The 13,783-nt window shown below is 41.4% G+C and overlaps 1 pseudogene across 1 annotated transcript; it reads right to left on the reverse strand.

Annotated features, from left to right (window-relative positions):
* Positions 1–551: 551 nt before the first annotated feature.
* On the reverse strand, positions 552–13,560 carry LOC311139405 (myosin-4-like; annotated as a pseudogene). The gene is made up of 39 exons: positions 13,357–13,560; positions 13,082–13,225; positions 10,898–11,053; positions 10,787–10,814; positions 10,588–10,696; positions 10,325–10,394; positions 9,936–9,961; positions 9,766–9,829; positions 9,573–9,666; positions 8,645–8,748; positions 8,426–8,564; positions 8,115–8,233; positions 7,885–8,034; positions 7,605–7,775; positions 7,185–7,491; positions 6,970–7,049; positions 6,755–6,842; positions 6,549–6,666; positions 6,116–6,239; positions 5,878–6,027; positions 5,545–5,784; positions 5,189–5,431; positions 4,933–5,109; positions 4,712–4,855; positions 4,476–4,566; positions 3,934–4,323; positions 3,717–3,843; positions 3,522–3,640; positions 3,252–3,448; positions 2,978–3,161; positions 2,538–2,867; positions 2,130–2,438; positions 1,822–2,025; positions 1,589–1,714; positions 1,332–1,502; positions 1,117–1,221; positions 878–973; positions 684–788; positions 552–572 (listed from the first exon to the last, which is right to left on the reverse strand). The product of its transcript is annotated as a myosin-4-like (transcript).
* Between the last annotated feature and the right edge of the window lie 223 nt (positions 13,561–13,783).

Here is a 13,783-nt window from a genome sequence, read left to right on the forward strand (position 1 = left end):
TGGCTAAGGGTAGACGTGGGGGGCGGAATGTGAATGTAAAAAGTGAAAATGTTTCTGTAGGGACATTTTGACATGTTTTTTTGAGCTGAATGCCCGGTGAGCCACTCAGTTTTTTTGATTTTCCCAAATTCCACTCCCGCATATTCCCCTAATATAAGCAAATGGAATGCAAGACCTAGATCTGTCAACTGTGAACATACAGTTCTCTCTGCCTGTATTGTGTAGGTAGGCCCTAATGTTGAGTGCATTTTGCGCCATACTAGGCTACTATTTTTTGTTTTACTACTGATTTTGTCAAATAGCATAGGCTAACTTTTGTGTATCCAGACAATGAATCAATAAACATAAATCATGTTGAGTTTATTATTATAGATCCACTACAGCAAACCAAAATAATACATCTACAACTTCTACATTTCACCTCTTGACCATTTTCTTACAGTTCTCATAGATATCCATTAGACTAAACAAATGAGGAGGTATTTGGAAGTTGTTGGTTAAGAGTATGTTGCAGGCATTGTCCACTTTTCCTTCAGAATGCCAGCCATCGGTTACTCTCCACTGTCTTTTCCCTGTAAAATAAGAAATAGTAAGGATTTATTTGTATACCACTTCAGTATATCAGGTATGGTTAGTCAGATTTATTGTATGAATGCAGTAAATTTGCTAGCCCATCAACTCACCTTGCCCATGACCTGGGTCTCAGCAATGTCAGCACGCTCTTCAGCCTCCTCCAACTCATGCTGCACCTTCCTGAACTTGGTCAAGTGGGTATTGGCTTGCTCCTCCTATAAAATGAAATTTGATTAAGTGTCAACATTTTGAAGGGAGGTTAAAAACCATGTGTGTAAACTGGTCTGGATTGAGTTGTACTCACAGCCTCCTCCGCCTGTCTCTTGTAGGCTTTGACCTTCAGCTGTAACTTGTCCACCAGTTCTTGAAGTCTAATGATGTTATTTTTATCCTCCTCAGACTGTTTTAAAACAGGACACATTTTATGCAGCCTAGGGCCTATTATGGAGAATTCTTTAAATTGCCATGCACCAAAGAACTGTGGTGATGAGGAAATCAACGGTGCAGTTTCGCATGCAGTGTATCCATCCAGCTGACATTTACCTGATAGGTGAGCTCCTTGATTCTGCGCTCATACTTGCGTAAGCCTTTGACAGCATCTGAGGCGTGTTTCTGCTCTGACTCTAGCTCAATCTCCAGCTCTCTCACCTGATGGAAACCAACAACTATTACCACCACATAATACAAGCATAACATTGTCATCTGTATCTTCAATAATAGTTAAGGTTCTATTATAATCTTAACTATACAAACACTACCCTTGTCTCCAGTTTCTGGAGTTGCTTCTTTCCACCCTTCATGGCAATATTCTCTGCTTCAACTAGACGGTGCTGCAGGTCCTTGACGGTGATCTCCAGATTCTTCTTCATCCTCTCAAGGTGACCACTCGTGTCCTGCTAATTCTTCAGCTCCTCTGCCATCATGGCAGCCTGAACAAAATAAAATAAAAACAGTTTAGCACATTGATAACCATAAAAGGGACACTTACAGTAAATAAGGCGGAACATAAACGTACATCAGTGATAGCCTTTTTGGCCTTCTCCTCAGCGTTTCTGGCCTCCTGAATACTGTCTTCCATCTCAATCTGAATTGAGGCGAGATCAGCCTCAAGTTTCTTGCGACTGTTGATCAGGCTTGTATTCTGTAAAATATGTAATTCAGCAAATCACCATGGGGACATTTTGTATTTTTAGATTAAATTAGTTGTTGCTTTAGGGCTGAGGTGATTAAGAAAGTTGAGTACTGTACCTGTGAGTGCAGTAGCTGCACTCTCTCGCTAGCACCCACTAGTTCTTGCTCAGCTGTTTTACGGCATCTCTCAGTCTGCTCCAGAGTACCCCTCATCTCATCAATTTCAGCCTGCAACAGGTTGCTCCTGCGCTCAGACATGGCAACCTGCTCCTTCGTATCATCGTGTCCTCTAATAGCATCATCAAGGTGGAGTTGTGCTTCCTACGGGGGAATGAATTGATCAAAGTAAATGGAAATGGTGAAGTTTCTCCTATAACTGCAAAACAAACAGTATATTTCATGTATGTTTGTTTCCATCAGCTAACCTTGAGCTGAACTTGGATATATCTCATTTGTTTTTGTGACTCACTGGCCTGCCTATTAGCATGGCTTAGCTGAATCTCCATCTCATTGAGGTCTCCCTCCATCTTCTTCTTAACTCTCAGGGCATCATTCCTGCTCCTGACCTCAGCGTCCAGATTGGTCTGCATGGAATCAATAACTCTCTGGCTGTTTCTCTTCAACTGGTCAATCTCCTCATCCTTTTCAGAAATCTTTCTGTCCACCTCAGACTTCACCTGGTTCAACTCCAGCTGGGCACAGAGGATCTTAGATTCGTCATGCTCTATAGATGCCTGAATGGGAGTTAATGTATAGTCAGAATAGACAGGAAGATATTATAGTTGGAAATCGGGATAAATATGAGGTACCATCTTTACAAGTTTTACTATCACCTCTGCCTCCTCCAGGGCAGTCTGAACCTCTGTCTTCTCCTGTTCAGACTGTTTCTTTGACTTTTCAAGCTCATGAATGGTTTTTCCTGTTTCCCCTAGCTTTTCAGTGAGATCCATAATTTCCTCTAGAAGAAAAAAAACATTTCTCAGTAAGCTTAATTGTTTCTATATAATGTTTCTATACTTAAAGATTGTGTGTGGAATGAGAGCATTTACTAAATAAAGATCCTTGACATACGTTGCATGTTTTTGTTTTCGCAGTTGAGCGTTCAAGGATGCCTCCAGCTCTGCCTGACTCTCCTCAAATTTCTGCTTCCACTCTGCCAGGATCTACAAATTACGAAATATTACTTAGACAGGCTATATTTGTCATATAAATAAACACATGGTAAAGCATCATAAACATGTATTTCTAAAATAGTAGGTATGCCATCTTGTACCTTATCAAAGTTTATTTGCTTCTTGTCCAGAGTGGCAGCAGCAGAGTTGGCTCTCTCAACATCCATCATCAGATCCTCCACCTCCCCCTGCAGCCTCTGCTTGGTCTTCTCCAATGAGGAGCACTTGGAGTTGTTTGCCTCAACAGCTTCCTCTGCTTCCTGAAGACGTAGGGCTAGCTTCTTCCTGTAGTGGTAAACATGAAATTCCATAATACCTTTCCCATTGGTTGAAGCGATCACGTGGACAAAATAGATCCGTTTTGTTGGATCTTACTTGGCCTCTTCAAGTTCCTCAGTGCGCTGGGTGGCATCAGTCTCATACTTGGTTCTCCACAGAGCTACCTCACTGTTGGCCTTGGACATGCTCCTCTGCAGCTCAGCCTTGGACTCCTGCTCCTCCTCATACTGCTCCCGGAGCAGGTCACAGTCATGGCAGGTTGATTGTAAACCATGTGCCAGGGCATTCTTAGCCTGATATGGAAAGGAAATGTCATGGGCTTTTTCTTCACAAACATAACATTTTAGTAGCATATATTATGTTGACCTTAACATCCTCCTCATTCTGCCTTTTCAGCTCTTCTATTTGTTGGACATAGGCTTGTTTCCTGCGAGTTAGGTGTGACATTAAGGAATCCTTCTCCTCAAGCTGTCGTGACATCTCCCCTGAAAATGATCCAAATAGAAGTTCAGAAATATGTAAATGTGAACATTGGCTTTGACTTGGACGTGAAGTTTTCACAATTTTCTGTCTGCAGTCGAGCCTTCTGGCTTGAAAGGTCATTGATTAATCTCTGATGCTCTTCCTCTTTAGTATTCACTTCACTCAGATGATCTTCAAGAGAACGGCACAGTTTTTCCAAATTGATCTACAAAATCGCATTTCACAAATAATAAAAACTGTAGCTATTTCAATATATATTTCAAAACCAAAAGTTAACAAATATTTGTTAACTTACCTTTGCTTTAGCAATAGCCTCCATGTTGCTTGACAGGTCATCCACCTCCAGTTTTAGCTCACTTTTATATTTTTCGAATTTCTGCTTAACTCTTTGGAGGTTGTCAATCTGCTCTCCCAGTTCTGCCACACTGTCTGCATGTTTTCTACGCAGAGTAGCAGAGGTAGCGTCATGCTGTAGCGAGGACTCCTCCAGGTCTAGACGCAGCTTCTGAAACTCAGCCTCACGCCTCTTGTTCATCTCAACCTGAGTAGCAGTGGCTCCACCAGCCTCCTCAAGTCTCTCACTGATCTCCTCAATTTCCCTGGAGAGGTTAGCCCTCTGCTTCTCTACCTTGGCCAGAACAGCACAATCAGCCTCAGTTTCCTCCTCAAGTTCCTCAATACGAGCCTACAGGTTGACAAACTATGTTCAGTTTACAGTAAAATAAATGTTGGTAACACTTCCTCTTTGTATAATGTATATATATCCTAGCACACCCATGGTGCATTTATCTATAAGTTAATTAAGCCATTAGACAAATACAGTAAGATTTTCTTCACCTGAAGCTCTTTGATATTCTTCTGAAGTTGTGCAGAAAGAGACTGTTCCTCCTCAACCTTACCCAGCAGCTGTGACCCCTCAAAGTCTTTCCTACTCAATGCAACATTAGACAATGTCAAAGTACTGTGAGGTTCATACAATATTGGTGTAGTTTTAGTTATAGGGGGATTTTGTGTGTTATGTTTAAGGTTTAATCCTGTTTTGTGCATGTGTTTGAGGGAAAAAGTCATCATACTTCTTGAGCTTCTCATCCAGCTGCTGCTTCTCATTCTCCAGGTCCATTAAGGTCTCCTGAGACAGCTTCAGGTCACCCTCCAGCTTTCTCTTGGCTCTCGAGGTCCATACGAACCTTCTTCTCTTGTTCCAGGGAACCTTCAAGCTACATACAAATAAAATGTACCTTATTTTACGTTTCACACATCATCACACCTGTGTTCATTTAATAAACTAACTCACATCATCAACTTGCTGTTCCAGCTTGGATTTGGCTTTGTTCAGAGTGTTGACTTTGTCCTCCTCTGATTGCAGGTCATCCAGTGTTTGTTGGTGGGCCTCTTGGAGGGCTTTCTTCTCTTTGGTCAGTTTAGCAACATTCTCATCTTGGGACATGATCTCTTCCGTAAGATTTTTCACCTGAAATAATTATGAAGTGTTGTGAAACTGTTTAAATGGTTTGAACCCTGAGAAAGCCTAATGGGAGTAGGTGGATTACCTTGTTCTCTATGGCATGTTTCTCCTTCTCCACTTTGGCTAAGGTGAGCTCTAAGTCATCCATGTCTTTCTTGAGCTCAGAGCACTCATCCTCCAGCTTCCTCTTCTTTGCAGTCAGCTCAGCATTCACTTCCTCCTCATCCTCCAGTCTTTCTGTTACCTCCTTAAGTTTTTGTTCCATCTGGATCTTGCTTTTGATTAGGCCCTCACATCTCTCTTCAGCATCCAGCAGATTATCTGATTCCTAATTAGTCAGAAATAATAACATTTTGTTGATATAATAACAACTACTAAAGTGTTATAATGTTAGTTGCAGATGTATTTCACTATTTATTAACCTAATTTGGGAATACTTACACCCTGAACTTGAAGGAGAGGGTCATTCTTCTCTTGGACAATGGAGACTATCTTCTCCTCAAGCTCCTTTCTCCTGCTTTCTGATTTGGCCAGATCCTCCTTGCACTTAGTGAAGTCGACCTTCATTTGGGCCGTCTCTTTTTCAGATTCTGCACTCTTCAGAAGAGGCTTGAGTTTGAAATATAGCTTCATCCATGGCCAGTGTTTCACGATCATGAATGAACGGTGTAAATGGACTCCCTATCAAAGTAAAATCAAGATTATTCTGTTAGTTTTCATTAAAAATGGACTTATATGATATCCCAGAGTTTAGGCTGTGAGATTGCAATAGACCCGTGTTGCCTTATTTTCTGGCCATCCTCTTCTGGTACTCCAGTCTGACAACGTATCCACGACACAGTGCCTGAGTGGATCTCACAACATGGGCTAGGCGCTCATCTCTCCTCCCTCCAGAGCACCCAGGAGACCAGCTTTAAAAAACACCTGAAAAAGTGGAGTTTGGTTTACTATCAATATAGTGTTTGTGCATTACTATTACAGTGTGGATTTGTATACAGTGTGAAAAGTGCACCTTGGTGTGGCCAAACTTGTACTGAGTATGATCCACATCAATGGAGCCTAGCAGTTTCTCCACAGCCTTCTTGTTGTCCATGAACTGTCCCTCTGGGATAGCACTGGCATTCAGGATCCTGTACCTGAAACACATGAGACCAAGCATTAGTACTAAATACACTAGATACAGTATACTAAGTAGTCCCTAATGAAACCGACGTCAGTGTGCTGCTAACAGTTTAGCTTCTTCCACTGTCCCTATCCCCATACCGAGCTCGAACCAGTGATCCTCTGCTCACATACAGCCGCCTTCCTTGACAACTTACCAACCGTTTGAGCTATACAAAAGGTACCAATTGGATAGCTCCATCGGCAACATTTCAAGCTAGCTGTGGAGTGAGCTTAAGGCACATTTTTAACTCCATTACTCTAACATGTGTCTCTCAATTTACCTCTGCTTGAAGTCCCCATAAAGGATTCTACTTGGGAATCCCTTCCTGCAGATTCTGATACCCTCCAACACACCGTTGCAGCGTAGCTGGTGGATAACCAATTGGTTTTCCATGGCACCTATGATGAAAGCATAAAATGACATTTAGCAGTATCTCAAGGCAGTAAAACCTTCTGTGGTTGAAATCAAGCAGATTATCCTGAGTACCTGGTGTTTTGGTCTCATTTGGAATCAAACACTGCACAAAGTGAGGATGGGTTGTTCTCAAGTTTGTCATGAGCTTGCCAAGGTTCTCCTGAAAAAATGTGACACAAAAATGTATCAGGAAGTATAGGTATATAGGCTATATACAATAGCTCATGTGGGGAGAGAAGTGTGTCTTCTTTTGTCTATGCAGCACCGCACATAGATCAACACCTTACCCTGAACAGAGCGGAAACTGTTTGGAACGATGCTCCCTTCTTCTTAGCAATTTTCTTGGCCGCACCACCTGCCGCAGGCTCTGAAGAAACGATGTTGAAATAATGATAAATAATGCATGGCATGTTATTTTAGCTATGGGAGATTAATAAAGATTACCTTCATGGTCAGTTGATCTAATTTGATCAGGTAATATAAACTTTAAATGCATGGTTACCATCTGTTGGAGAGAAGGTTGCATAAAGCATACACAGTATTTTGACAGATTACTTCTGGTACAGCTGCAGAACACACTCGTTCAATGGGTCCTTGTTCTTGTCTAGCCAGCCAGTGAGACTGTAGTCCACATTACCAGCATAGTGCACCAGGGTGAAGTGGGCCTCAGGTTTGCCTTTGACAATCTTTGGCTTTTGGAAAGCTTGGTTCTTTCCAAGATGCTGGTCGTAGAGTTTGTTCTTGAAAGAAGTGTCTGTTGACTTAGGGAACATACACTCCTCTTCAAGGATGGAGAAGATGCCAATTGGCTGGTCGACAAGAGATGATTAATTACTGAGAAGAACTGGTCAAATGCAGAAGAACTGGTCAAATGCAGGGCATTCAACATTATTCAATCAAGGTATATGGTTTTTGACAGTACCTTCTCAATAAGCTCAATGCAGGCAGCCAAGTCCATTCCAAAGTCAATGAACTCCCACTCAATCCCTTCCTTCTTGTATTCCTCTTGTTCCAACACAAACATGTGGTGATTGAAAAACTGTTGCAGTTTCTCATTAGTGAAGTTGATGCAGAGCTGTTCCAATGTGTTGTACTGAGGGAATATGAAAGTAGCATGAAAATGAATGCTTGAGGATCAATGTATGCTTGTATCATTTCACAAAACATTAGTAATGAAAGATATCAATATGTTGGAACCATACTTCAAAGATCTCAAATCCAGCAATATCCAGAACACCAATTAAATGTTGTCTGGACTGCTTTGTATCCAGTTGTTGGTTGATCCTTAAGACCATCCAAAAGAACATCTTCTCATAGACTGATTTGGCAAGGGCTCCAATGGAGTTATACACCTATAATGTATAGAAAATATCCTCTTAGTTGACCATTGCTTAGTCTAAAGACACGTATTGTCCATGTCTTGTTGCCTTACTTGCTGAACGCTTTGTCCTTTGGTGACGTACTCATTCCCAACCTTTACTCTGGGATAGCAGAGATTTTTGAGCAGGTCAGCAGAGTTGAAGCCCATCAGGTATGCTGCTTTATCAGCTTCTGTATGGCGAACACATAACAATGCTTTACAAACAGAGGAGACAACCATCAATTTATTACATTACAACTTTTCTTTTGTTAATACCTGTTCTGTATGACAAAGATTAATCACTACCTGATTAATTGTATTTGATTCAGTTATGATATACACGATCATGTGATGAACGTTTTCTAGAGTGATGTCCCCCTCACCCTCGGTGCCATCAGGTTCTGCCTGTTCCTCACTCTGCTTCTGCTTGAACTTCATGCTCCCATAATGCATTATGGCACCAGTCAGCTTGTAGATGCCCACTTTTTATTCAGCAGTAAAACCCAGGATATCAATGGCTTCCTGTGCCATAAAAGAGGGACATCAAATCATAGCTATCTGAAAAGAAACCATGCATATTTGATTCCCTTAACTCAACTCACATCAGTAGCTATCAACTCCTCTGCATCATCTATGCTCTTCACAGTGATTTCTCCTTGACTTATAAAGGCAAAGTCATAGGGGTTGGTGGTGATGAGAAGCATATCTGAAAGGGGACAATTAAATTAGAGCAGGGGTATTCAACTGGGGTCTGCAAAGAAAGAAATGTTTTCCCCAATGTTTTTATGAATATCGCTAGCAACAACAGAATAGACACATTTAGAAAAGAGGACAATATATTCGTTCTAATGATGTCTACTTTATTTCTCAACTCCTAATATTGAGCAAATTACACTCATTGGAGCCAATTAAACTCATCTGACATACGTAGGCTTTGAAAAAGCACCCGTAAACAGGCTACCAGTGCATTTTTATCTCAATATCAAATCATTTCTGGGTAACAATTAAGTACCTTACTGTTATTTGTTTTAATTTCAAATGGACAAAAATAAAATAGCTTCTTCTCAAGAATTTTGCTAGGACTGTCTGTGAGTGGTCTGAGTGGGGAAAATTAGCTGTTATTGGCAGAGAGGTTTGGAACTCTCTTTCCTATTGGTCTATTAATTAATAAATTATGTCACCATGGAAGGCTAAAACTCCATCCCACCAAAACAGGCAGAAATTTCAGGTGGTCTTTTCAAACAGCTCTTAAACTAAAATGATATTATCATAACTTTCACAATTGCACACTGGGCCTTTAACCAGCTAACCAGCTGCTCTTAGCAAAAATGCATTTGGAGTTATGATTCACCTGATGACAAGATATATTAAAAACTTTTTTTTGCTAACGATGGGGGTCACATATGATGGGGGTCCCGTATGAAGGTGGTCAAGTATGATCGGGGTCCCGTATTATTTGCTTGTGTGTGTGAGAGAGAGAGAGAGAGACTCAGTAAGAGAGATAATGTAGTATGTCAAGATTTTACGTACCAATAAGCTCTGGCTTCTTATTGCAAGTAAGCTGGTAGAATACATGGTAGCTCCTCTCAGCACCCAATTGTCACTCGAGATTTTTCCAGCAGATCTTTCAGTAACAAAGCAGAATAAATTCAACATGACTCATACAGTATATGGATAAAGTCAGGAAATTCCATTTTAGCAACAAAACAAATGTTGTACTTACACACTTCAATATCTGCTGAGGCCAGTTTACCCGTTGTGCCAAAGTGTATTCTAATGAATTTGCCCTTTTTGAGAAAATAAAAATGTCTTACTGTAAGTTTAACATTGTTCAGCTCTTATTGCTACACTTCTGCGTAAAAAACAATTCTGTTGGATTCTGGTTTCACTCACAAAGCGAGAGGAGTTGTCGTTCCTCACTGTCACATTCGTTTATAGACGGGACGGACCAAGGCGCAGCGTGATATGCATACATGTTTATTTATACTGAATAAACACCACGACAAAACAACAAATGAAACGAAACGTGAAGTCCAAGGTAGACAAACAACATAACTCACACGGAACAAGATCCCACAACCCACTAGTGCCAATAGGCTGCCTAAGTATGGTCCCCAATCAGAGACAACGAGCGACAGCTGCCTCTGATTGGGAACCACACCGGCCAACATAGATCTAGACGATCTAGATCTAAACCTAGAAAATACAACATAGAACATACCACACAGAAAATACACACCCTGACTCAACAAATACCAGTCCCCAGAGTCAGGGCGTGACACTCACAGTCTTGGCATTCCCAAAAGCCTCCAGCAGAGGGTTGGCCTGGATGATTTGATCCTCAAGGGTTCCCTGCCACAAGAAAGGAAATATATCTGACATCCATTCCTGTACAGCACCAGTCAAATCCCATTCCTGTGCAGCACCGGTCAAAGCCCATTCCTGTACAGCACCGGTCAAAGCCCATTCCTGTAAAGCACCAGTCAAAGTCCATTCCTGTACAGCACCAGTCAAAGCCACTGCACTACAAAAGGCATAAGCTTACCTTTATCTTGCTGACTGGTTCTTTTTTCTTGTCTGCAGACACTGCGATTGTCGCAAAGTACTGGATGACACGTTTGGTGTTTACAGTCTTGCCTGCACCGGATTCTCCACTGTTGAAGAAAAATATCAGATTATTGTGTCATTAGAATATATTTAACTGGCAACTACTATATCTGCAAAAAAAAAAAAAAGATACTTACGTGATTAGGATAGACTGATGTTCCTGATCTAAAGAAAAATAAGCACAATAAGTTGGATGCTCAAATTCACAATATGTAATCAAAAGACATTTAAAGCAGTGGGTGAAATACCTGTTAGCATGAGCTGATAAGCATTATCAGAGAGGGCAAAGATGTGAGGTGGACCTCCATCCTCTTCTTCCCTCTGTAGGCGCTCACCACCTCTGGGTTGTAGACCGGGAGCCACTTATATGGGTTCACAGTCACACAGAACAGCCCAGAGTAGGTCTGTCAATATTGAAGAAACATACACTACCGGTCAAATGTTTTAGAACACCTACTCATTCAAGCGTTTTTCATTATTTGTACTATTTTCTACATTGTAGAATAATAGTGAAGACATCAAAACTATGAAATAACACATATGGAATCATGTAGTAACCAAAAAAGTGTACTGTACGCTTTCTTGAATTTGTTCTGGATTTGGGGACTGTGAAAAGACCCATGGTGGCATGTCTGGTGGGGTACTTGTGTGTGTCAGAGCTGTGTGTAAGTTGACTATGCAAACAATTTGGGATATTCAACACATTAATCTTTCTTATAAAAATAAGAAGTGATGCAGTCAGTCTCTCCTCAACTCTTAGCCAAGAGAGACTGGCATGCATAGTATTTATATCAGCCCTCTGATTACAATGAAGAGCAAGACGTGCCGCTCTGTTTTGGGCCAGCTGCAGCTTAACTAGGTATTTTCTTGCAGCACTGGACCACACGACTGGACAATAATCAAGATTAGACTAAACTAGAGCCTGCAGAACTTGCTTTTGGAGTGTGGAGCATCTCTTTATTACGTACAGACCTCTCCCCATCTTTACAACCATTGAATCTATATGTTTTGACCATGATAGTTTACAATCTAAGGTAACGCCAAGTAAGGTAATGCCAATCTAAGGTAACGCGGTCTGACTCATCCCAAACCATCTCAATTTGGTTGAGGTTGGGGTATTGTGGAGGCCAGGTCATCTGATGCAGCACACCATCGCTCTCCTTCTTGGTAAAATACCCCTTACACAGCCTGGAGGTGTGTTGGGTCGTTGTCCTGTTGAAAAACAAATGATAGTCCCACTAAGCCCAAACCAGATGGGATGGCGTATCGCTACAGAATGCTGTGGTAGCCATGCTGGTTAAGTGTGCCTTGAATTCTAAATAAATCACAGACAGTGTCACCAGCAAAGCACCCCCACACAATAACACCTCCTCCTCAATGCTTTACGGTGGGAAATATACATGCAGAGATCATCCGTTCAACCACACCGCGTCACACAAAGATACGGCGGTTGGAACCAAAAATCTCAAATTTGGACTCCAAACCAAAGGACAAATTTCCACCGGTCTAATGTCCATTGCGTGTGTTTCTTGGCCCAAGCAAGTCTCTTCTTCTTATTGATGTCATTTAGAAGTGTTTCTTTGCAGCAATTATACCATGAAGGCCTGATTCACGCGGTCTCCTCTGAACAGTTGATGTTGAGATGTGTCTGTTACTTGAACTCTGTGAAGCATTTATTTGGTCTGCAATTTCTGAGGCTGGTAACTCTAATGAACTTATCTTCTGCAGCAGAGGTAACTCTGGGTCTTCCATTCCTGTGGCGGTCCTCATGAGAGCCAGTTTCATCATAGCGCTTGATGGTTTTTGCGACTGCACTTGAAGAAACTTTCAAAGTTCTCGAAATGTTCCGTATTGACTGACCTTCATGTCTTAAAGTAATGATGGACTGTAATTTGTCTTTGCTTATTTGAGCTGTTCTTGCCATAATATGGACTTGGTCTTTTACCAATTGGGCTATCTTATGTATACCCCCCCCCCCCCCCCCCCCCTACCTTGTCACAACACAACTGATTGGCTCAAACGCATTAAGAAGGGAAAACATTTCATAGATTAACTTTTAAGAAGGCACACCTGTTAATTGAAATGCATTCCAGGTGACTACCTCATGAAGCTGGTTGAGAGAATGCCAAGAGTGTGCAAAGCTGTCATCAAGGCAAAGGGTGGCTATTTGAAGAATCTCAAATATAAAATATATTTTGATTTGTTTAACACTTTTTTGGTTACTACATGATTCCATATGTGTTATTTCGTAGTTTTGATGTCTTCACTATTATTCTAGAAAATAGTAAAAATAAAGAAAAACCCTTGAATGAGTAGGTGTTCTAAAACTTTTGACCGGTAGTGTATATGCCCTTGTTAGATACATTTAACAATGAGATTATCAATTAAATTTTTTTGGGGTGAAATATTGTTTATCAGTGTAAAAGACTTGCATATATCATCCATGCTCCGTAACGCTCTTTGAGGTTATACAGCACAGTGGGCTCATTGAGGTAGGCCATCATAACCATGTCCTCCATCTAATCGAACTTGGGAGGGTTCATTGGAAACACTTGGTCCTCCTTGACTACTACAGTCTGGAAAATAGAAACAGAATACAGCAGGGTTATGAAAGCTACTGAAAGCAAGCCTCCAATTTGGCACATTGAATGGGAATGAGCCCATGTTGCCACTGATTGCTACGACATTGGTTCCACCGTGGATCTACTCTGTCATCTAGGGTCTGGACAGTGACTTTGTCCCCGTCTTTGTTCTGGACGAGCCCCTTCACATAGAGCTCTTTGTCATCACTGACGTAAGAGGCTGTTTTGGCGTCAAAGGGCATAGACTGAGCCTCGATCCTCTCCTTCTCTGACTTCCTCAGGTACTGGGCAGCTGGCCCGAAGATGGACATTTCTCCATCCCCGCTCATTCTGACCTCTAAGAATACAGTATAACAGAACACATTTCATCTCAGGCTTTTTCTCCCTTGAAAGTCAAAGATGAAATTGTCATTTGTCGTTCTACTTACCAACTTATTGCAGCTTACTGCAATCACTGAATCCCCTGACACCAATCCCCTGTGCCCTAGAACGGTTCAGAAGCTTGTGGGATAATGCAACCGCATAACATGGAAATCTGCTTTTTAACATCAA

This window comes from Coregonus lavaretus (genome assembly GCF_964263955.1).
Source record: "Coregonus lavaretus genome assembly, chromosome: 2".
Lineage (NCBI taxonomy): Eukaryota > Metazoa > Chordata > Actinopteri > Salmoniformes > Salmonidae > Coregonus > Coregonus lavaretus.